General features: G+C 47.0%; 1 long non-coding RNA gene across 1 annotated transcript; it reads left to right on the top strand.

Annotated features, from left to right (window-relative positions):
* The first annotated feature begins 7168 nt into the window (after positions 1–7168).
* On the top strand, positions 7169–9252 carry LOC112632973. Its single transcript, XR_003121466.1, has 3 exons — positions 7169–7299; positions 8806–8866; positions 9088–9252. It is a non-coding gene; the product is annotated as an uncharacterized LOC112632973 (long non-coding RNA).

Raw genomic sequence — 9252 nt, 5'->3', positions numbered from 1 at the left:
GGAAGCACTGGTGAACTGATTGGCCACAAATATAGATGGCTCCTTGGGTTTTAAGTAGAGGTGTCCAAATGAAATAAGTGGGTAAGGACAGCTTCAAAAACTCCTGAGGCTGCCATCATGCCCAGGTAGCTCATGGCTATTGTCATACCTGGTAAGACTTGGGGGCATGGGGTTGCTAGCTGATTCCAATATGTGCCCAGAAATAGAACATTGATCCAGATTTTTACATTACCCATGCCTCTTATTTCATCTGAGCTGTAGCCAGAGATCACTGGTTGGTTTACAGAAATAAGCAGGATCAGTCTAAATTGCAGAAAAAAACCTCAAAAACAATGGATGAGACTAGAATCTAATAACAGGTATACCATAGTCATAGTTTTTTTTTGTTTTGTTTTGAGATGGAGTTTCACTCTTGTTGCCCAGGCTGGGGTACAAGGCATGATCTCAGCTCACTGGAACCTCTGCCTCCCGGGTTCAAGTGATTCTCCTGTCTCAGCCTCTCAAGTAGCCGGGATTACAGGCACATGCCACCATGCCTGGCTAATTTTTCGCATTTTTAGTAGAGACGGGGTTTCTCCATGTTGGTCAGGCTAGTCTCCAACTCCCGACCTCAGGTGATCTGCCCGCCTTAGCCTCCCAAAGTGCTGGGATTACAGACATGAGCCATTGCACCCAGCCTCATAGTTCTTAAAACATACTTTTTCTCTCTCCAGTCCTCATTTTTATTAAAAACAGACCATGATAGGACTGATTTGTTTGCAAAATAAACTTTAGTCTTATTATATACTTGGCCTGATTATTTGCATAAAGCACAGCAAGAATAATTATTTGCCATATAGGCTCCTTTTTATATTGGCTTTGATGGAACATTGTTCCATGAGGAATCTCAGATAAGACTTTAAAGCCTTGAGCCCAGCCATGGTTTTCACTCATCTGAATGAGTTGAGTAAATTTCTCTCCTCTTGAGGTCTTAATATAACTTGGGGATCCTGGGCCTGCTAGGAACTGATATTCTTTACTTACCACAGGTCAGGAACCCTGTACAGGAACTGTATAGACTAGGTATGAGGCCAGTTTTCTCAAGGGGATTTTATTGTCTCTATAAGTCAACTTTGATTCCTTAAAGGAGTCTGTATCTCAAAGCAAGCCATTTCAGTTAAAGCCTTGGTAAAATAACCAGTGTTTCCAATTGTGTCCTGTTAGAAAAGAAAACAGATTCATATTGCACTTGTGCAAAAAACTATATTGCTATAAATTAAGAATACTCTACAAATGGTTTCCAAATTTTGGAGAAATTCAGTAGAGAGAAATATGCTCCAAATTTTGTTTATAGGAGAATTCTATACTCAATTTTTAAAAGCTGTAAATAGCTCAAAAAACTTGTTTTTGGCTTTGAAAAACAAAACAAAGGGTTAGCAATTCTTTAAGCAAAAAGTCATAAAAGGATTGTTTTAGTCTTCCATTAGTTCAGTTCATGTAGTTAACTCCTGTTCTGCTTCATATTCATGAACATTTCTGCTCTCCATGAGAGTCCTGAAAGTTTTTTTCTTCTATTCTAATGTCACAATCTCCAAAGTTATTGGAAACCTGTATTTAAGAGCATATGTTAGAGTCCTATAGCTGATTATAAAACTACCTTTTATTTATTTATTTACTTATTTATTTGAGATGGAGTTTCACTCCTGTTGCCCAGTCTGGAGTGCAATGGCATAATCTTGGCTCACTGCAACCTCCACCTCCTGGGTTCAAGTAATTCTCCTGCTTCAGCCTCCCAAGTAGCTGGGATTATAGGCATGTGGCACCACACCTGGTTAATTTTTGTATTTTTAGTAGAGACAGGGTTTCTCCATGTTGGTCAGGCTGATCTTGAACTCCCGACCTCAGGTGGTCTGCCTGCCTTTACCTCCCAAAGTGCTGGGATTACAAGCGTGAGCCACAATGCCTGCCTGTTAAACCCATTTTTGAGCTACTTGGTATTTTCTATTTATGGAATGTGCCAAAAGAAAAAAATGCTACCATAAAAGGCTCCCCTAAAACTTCAGTGAAACCTGGTCCAGGTCTTAGACCCTCATGTGGTATAGTGTATACCAATCCAATTCTATCCTGTCTTATAACTTTAAGACATAAGAGGTTTTCTAAGTGAAGCTTTGGTATTAGCTCTGTGGGCTCAAACAAGTGTAAATTCACTGAGGCACTTCCACTTGAAGGCTTGTTTTCTGATTTTCTCATATTTGCCTCTAGGGTAGTGGGCCTCATTTTGGTTACTGATGTTTACATTCCTTTCTTTTGATGTCATGTTGAGTCACTAATTATCATCAAAGGACCAAGGAGCAGCCAGTGGACATTAACATCACGGAACAGGGCTTGTACATGATTTTGGACTTTACACGGAGGCATTATCCTTCCACTTTCCTTATCCCCGCAGTTTCTCATCTTTTGAAGCAGCCATCTCTACCCTAGCTCCCTAGGCCTCACAGTCCCCTGGTGGCCCCAGGTATACTCAATTCTAGAGTCCTATTTGTAGGATTTCGGGCAGAAAGGGATCAGAAGTAGCATAGGGCCTGGAGAACTATCTCTCTATGCTCAGATTTCCTCCTGCCTTGTCTCAGGTCTGGAGAATCAATACTGTCTTTTTTGGCTCAGGTGCTGGTTGCTCACAGAGTCTTCAGGGTTCACCTCTCCTCAGAGCTTCTGCGCTACTCCTCCCATCCTTTATTTTCTAGAATTATATTTTCAAAAGGTTTCTCATTGGTTTTGTCCTTTTAAAAATTTGAGGCCGGGCGCAGTGGTTCAGGCCTGTAATCCCAGCATTTTGGGAGGCCGAGGTGGGTGGATCACCTAAAGTCAGGAGTTCGAGACCAGCCTGGCCAGCATGGTGAAACCCTGTCTCTACTAAAAAAAATACAAAATATTAGCTGGATGCGGTGGTGAGCACCGAAAATCCCAGCTACTCAGGAAGCTGAGGCAGGAGAATCACTTGAACCCGGGAGGCGGAGGTTGCAGTAAGCTGAGATTGCATCATTGCACTCCAACCTGGGCAACAGAGTGAAACTCGGTCTTAAAACAACAACAAAAAAATTCGATATTGGCTGGGCATGATGGCTCACACCTGTAATCCCAGCACTTAGGGAGGCCAAGGCAGGTGAATCACCTGAGGTCAGGAGTTCAAGACCAGCCTGGCCAACATCATGAAAGCGCATCTCTACTAAAAATACAAAAATTAGCCAGGTGCGGTGGTGGGTGCGTGTAATTCCAGCTACTCGGGAGGCTGAGGCAGGAAAATTGCTTGAAACTGGGAGGCAGAGGTTGCAGTGAGCCAAGATTGTACCATTTCACTTCAGCCTGAGCAAAAAAGCAAGACTCTGTCTCAAAAAAAAAAAAAAAAAGATAAAAATAAGAATCTGATATTTTAGCTACTTCTTGAGTTTTGTGGCATAATTTTGAACTTCTGCCAAACTCATTTTGAGTCCCATGACATTGTCCATGTATGGCGTTGTGCCAATAGAAACAAACGCTGTCATATAGGTCCCCCCTAAAACTTCAGTCAAATCTGGTCCAGATCAGACCCTGGCAACTCCTGCTGTCACTGGATCTCAGTGAGGCCTTTGCACCCATTCCCTCCCCTTGTGATTCATCCATGGACATCCCCTCCATTGATTTGAAAACTATCTCAGCAATATTCCTCGCCTTCTTCCACCTCCAGCCGATCTCTCACTCCATCCCACCTGCCTGTTGTTCTTCCTTATGGAATAAAGAAATGTCCCACACTTTAGAGATTTAAAAAAAAATTGGAGCTCAGAGAGGGTGGACTTGTCAAGATCACACAGAGCTGAGTGTGTGGTAAACCCTTGAAAATGGGTCTCAACAGCAAGTCTCCCTTCCAGAGATTCCTAATGTCTGAGAGTCCCAGTGAGCTGGGCTGAACCCAGGGCCCAAGAATGGCTGTCTGGCTCTACCACTTCCAAAGCCCCACCCAGTGCACATGGCCTGAGGCTTCCATGGTGATGTTAAAGAAACCTCCCCTGCTGCCTCTCCCAATCCTGCCGAGTCCCCTCTCATCTTATTCATGCTCAATGTGCAGATGTGATCAATAGAATCAAAGGGAAATGGAGCCCTGAGGGGAGGGCCAGACTCTTGGAGGAGAAGGGTTGGAGTCAAACTGGGGGCTCTGCAGCTCTGAGTGCAGGGGCTTCAAACCTTAAGAGCTCGACAGCAGTGTGAAATGGAATCGGGGGGATTGAGGTCCAAGTTTATGCTGGGAAGAATATAAGCATGATTTGGAGACTCCTGATGTTCATGCGTCCCCCAAAAGTAGAGCTGGGAGCCACTGGAGGAAAGATTGGTGCTAGAAGTTCATGTGGGAACAGGGCAGACCCTTGGATACATGTGGGGGTCTCCCAGGCACCGCAGGTGTTTCAGTAGAGGCCCTAACACTGTGGTGGGGACAGCGCCAAAGAACTCCAGCATGTATTTTTTCATGTTGTGTTTGTTTGTTTGTTTGTTTGTTTGTTTTTTGAGACGGAGTCTTGCTCTGTTGCCCAGGCTGGAGTGCAGTGGCGCAATCTCGGCTCACTGCAAGCTCCGCCTCCCGGGTTCACGCCATTCTCCTGCCTCAGCCTCCCGAGTAGCTGGGACTACAGGCGCCCGCCGCTGCGCCCGGCTAATTTTTTCTATTTTTAGTAGAGACGGGGTTTCACCATGGTCTCGATCTCCTGACCTTGTGATCCACCCGCCTCGGCCTCCCAAAGTGCTGGGATTACAGGCGTGAGCCACCGCGCCTGGCCTTTATCAGGGTTTTAACATAAATATCAGTTATGGAGAAAATTGGCACCATGAGTTAAAATCTCATGTAATCTTCTGTAAGATGCTATACATGTGGAAAACTAAGTGAAGCGTCAAATTAGTTTGCACCAAATTGCTGCAACAAATTACCAGTGCAGCAATCCTGCATAGCTATAAGGGCTCAGGGAACAGAGGGGGTCACCATCACCCTGGGAGAAGGAGACAGCACAGAAGAAGGTCTGTGACTCAGCTCAAAGACAGGAAAATGATTTTGTGGGCAGGCAATGAGGAAAGGGGGACAGAGTTGCTGTTTCCTGAGATAAAGCCTCTTAGGTGTTTTTTGACTACTTGATTGTTCCCTGTGAATGTATAACTTCGATTTTAAAAATAAATAGAAAAGAGCCTCTTTCCTGACACCACCCAATCTCTGAGCCCCACAGACGATGTTCTGGTTTCTTGCAGGAGGTTCTGGTCCCACCCGCCTGCTCCCTTCTAAGACAACCCCACCAGCAAGGAGGTCTAGTTCTTTCTGTAAGTGTTCTGTTGCTGGTCCTGGCTTGGGCCCCTGGGGCCCAGGAACCTCTGGGTTCTCTCAGCTACACTTCCATCCATGGTCCCCAACCTCGGTGCCCAGGACGCTGTGGCTGACCTCCTGGAGGGAGTGCGGCTTCTCACAGGTATCCACTGTGTAGTACATCAGGCCAGGTCTCCTGCGGCAGCTCTCCTCTAATGACTGAGTATGGTGGGGATGCTAAGGCCAGGCTGGTTGCCCGGACCTTCTTTTTTGCCTGTTTCAAACACTCAGCGAAGGCTCTGTGGATTTTCCTCAGAACTGTGGTCCGGAGCGCTCCCACCTCTCCTCTTCCCCTCTCTCCCTCACATTGGGAGTGAGACTTGCTTCATGGTCTGGTGGCTCTCCCAGTCTTTTGTAACTCTTTTCACAAAGGTATGTCCCCTGCTAAAACCCTTGCAATTTAATCCTGCCTTGGTGTCTGCTTCTCAGAGGAGCTGGAAAACAGACTCCAACCCTTCTTCTCCCGGTCCCTGCAGCCCCTGTGGTGGGGTTGACTGTGGGTGACCACAGAACCAGCCTGACCTTGTCCAAACCACAGGCTGCTGCTTCACAAGGCCTGACCCCACTAAGAACTGTGTTTCTCCATGTTCCTGCTGGTCATATCCAGTGCATCTAGGTTACTTTTTTCTTTCTTTCTTTTCTTTTTTCTTTTTTTTTTTTTTGAGATGGAGATTCGCTCTTGTTGCCCAGGCTGGAGTGCAATAGCGTGATCTCGGCTCACTGCAACTTCTGCCTCCCAGGTTCAAGCAATTCTCCTATCTCAGTCTCCCGAGTAGTTGGAATTACAGTCATGTGCCACCATGTCTGGCTAATTTTGTATTTTTAGTAGAGACAGTGTTTCTCCATGTTGGTCAGGCTGGTCTCAAACTCCTGACCTTAGGTGATCCACCCGCCTCGGCCTCCCAAAGTGCTGGGATTACAGGCATGAGCCACCATGCCTGGCCCATTTTTTTTTTTTTTTTTCTTTTTTAAGTAGAGACAGGGTTTTGCCATGTTGCCCAGGCTGTTCTGGAACTCCTGAGCTCAAGCGGTCCTCCCACCTTGGCCCCCCAAAGTGCTGAGATTACAGATGTGAGCCACCACACCCAGCCTGAACTACCAGTCTTGATGGCAACATTAGATTGGGGGGCCTCTGTGGTCATAACAGTGGTGGACCAGGCAGCAGAGTCTTGTATTCAGTACCATGGAAACCCCGGCATCCAACGCTAGCAGGTGTTTTAGAATGCAGGGTCAGATGCTTGAGAGGGCGACCCCAATCCTCTGCCCTTCCCTGCAGCTGCTGGAAAGGCCTCCTGTGCTCTTCACTGCCTCTAGCAGCGTCTTGAAACAGCCGGCTCTGGAAGGCATCCTGATTGTGGGTTCAACAGCTTTGCTTAGATTTCTATATGAAGGTATGCAATGCAAATGCCACCTTTTCTGAGCTATGGTTTCGTTTTCTGCTGCAAACTTGGGACGTTTACTGAGGGACACTGAATAGTTGGGGGTGGGTGGGGCAAGGGAGGCAGGGGCTAGAAGGAAGGAAGGATTGTAGCAGGAGGGCTCTCTGGGACAGGGCATAGGACAGAGACAGCTCCAGGAGAATTTCACAGGAGAGAATGAGGGGTGGGATGTAGTGATGTCACAAGAGTCCCATTATGACCCCTGCCCCATCATTGGAGCAAGGACTGTCTAAGCCTGAGCAAGGGTGGGGGAAATAAATAAGGCACTGTTGCTAGGGCCTGAGCCCAGCAGAGAAAGGCTGTGTGCAGAGGGAGGGCCTCGGGTCCTGCTGCTCCTCCTGGACTCCTTCATCCCAATCCCTTCACATCCTCCTCTAATAAGGACTCCCACATCCCTCCCTGGCTAACTTGGATCCTGCTCAACACAACACCTGCCTTTCCTGAGTCCCTGGGTTCCTGCAGGCCTCGGGGCCCCACAGTTATATCTGCTGTTCCTGCAGGTCAGTGGCCAGGGTGGGGGTGGGTGGGGGTGCAGAGGAAACCTCTTGAAAGGAGCAGGGCACAGATGCGGCCTCCACCAATCTTGCTGGATGAGGACTTCCCACCATCCTGGAATCCTTTCCTGGGTCTCCAGTTGACCACCCTCCTGCTTCCACCTTTTTCCTTGTTTTGGTCCTGCTGTTAGATTTCTGTAAAAATCCGCCTGCCTCCAGCCTCCCCTGATGATCAGTTCCTGCCTGGGGTCACCAGGTTGCTTCAAATTGGGGTGACCGTGGTAGGGATGGTGACTTGAGATTCCTGGGCCATAATGCAGGTGAGAAATGCACCCTAAGAGTGAAAAGGAACAGTGTCACTGCTGGGTCATTTTGAAGATGGGACTTAGGCAACACATGTCCCTTAAATCCAGTCCATGAGGGTACCACAAATACCACATTTTTTTTCAAATTCTAGCAGAGAGGTTTTACTGGGTTGAGAGAGAGGCCTCAGAATCAAGACCTTGTCTCCTGCCACCGTTTACCCTGGTGAAGCTCCCAGGCCAAGCACAAACTGCCAGGTTGAGCACAAACAGCCTTCAGCCGTCAGAGAGGAGGTGGCACTAACCCTCTAAGCGGGCGGCTGCTCTGTGGTCTTCTGCTGCCTGGAGAGGTTGCCTCCATCACTGGTGCCCACCTGAGGAATACTCAGTAACTACTCTTCAAAGGTACACTCAGATGCCCACTCTGCAAAGCCATTTTGTTTCCTTAATGTACCTCTGAAATCATTTGTTAACAAAGCATTTGTAATTCCACCTGTTTTCTGTATGTGGCATATCTATAGACAGAGTGAAAAACAAGGGCAAGACTCGATTCCTTTTCTTTCTCGTTTGCTTTCTTGCTTTCTTTTCTTTTCTTTCTTTTTCTTTTTTTTTTTTTTTTTTTTTTTTTTTTGAGACAGAGTTTTGCTCTTGTTGCCCAGGCTGGCGTGCAATGGTACAATCTTGGCTCACTGCAACCTCCGCCTCCAGGGTTCAAGCAGTTCTCCTGTTTCGGCCTCCCAAGTAGCTGGGATTACAGGCTCATGCCACCATGTCTGGCTAATTTTTGTATTTTTAGTAGAGACGGGGTTTCATCGTATTGGTCAGGCTGGTCTCGAACTCCTGACCTCAGGTGATCCAGCTGCTTCAGCCTCCCAAAGTGCTGGAATTACTGGTGTGAGCCACTGCGCCTTTTCTTAGGGAGCTCCCAGTTCACTGGATGAGACAGAAGGAAGCTGATTCTGAAAGGAAACAGGGTGTGGTAAAGATGGGGCAGAGGGGTGAGCACAGAGGGGATCAAGAGAAGAGGGAGAAAGACCACTCATTGGTGCAGCCTTTCTGGGGAGCAATGTGTGAGCTGAGCTTTGTAAAGAAATGAGGTTTTAATAAGTGTGGGAGGAGAGCCCTCCTGAGATGTATGGAGAGACCAATGCCCCTCTTCCCTGCCTCTCCCCGTCCTGCTTCCCTGTTCCCTTCTTCCCTCTGTCTCTGCTCAGCAGTCACAGCAACTCTCCAAATCATGATGCTCAAAATGCCACATCTAAAAAGAACATCTGGGTAGGTGCCTCTGCTTCTTCTGACTTGGCCTCCCTTCCCTGCCCTCTTGGTCTCATATAGTTCTTTCCATTCACTCAATCTCCACACTCCCTCGACAGCAGATGAAAACATTTGGTCTCTGAATCCCCATCTGCTTGTGTATGATTTGTATCCTCTGTGAGTCAACAAGGTGAACATATTCCTCATTTGGTTGCGGGATTTTTAAAAAACGTCTCCAACAGGCTCTGCCCATAAGAAAGTAAATTCATGTACCCACAGAGAGAAAGAAAAGGGACAGCCATCCACCTTTTGACTCCTGAGTTTCCATCTGCACCCTTCAACACTTATTAGGACTTATATGAAACTATGTGACAACTTTTTGTTTCTATTAAACAAAATACAGCTTT

This window comes from Theropithecus gelada, chromosome 10 (genome assembly GCF_003255815.1).
Source record: "Theropithecus gelada isolate Dixy chromosome 10, Tgel_1.0, whole genome shotgun sequence".
In the NCBI taxonomy this organism is placed as follows: domain Eukaryota; kingdom Metazoa; phylum Chordata; class Mammalia; order Primates; family Cercopithecidae; genus Theropithecus; species Theropithecus gelada.
This window is presented reverse-complemented; position numbering and strand designations above follow the sequence as displayed.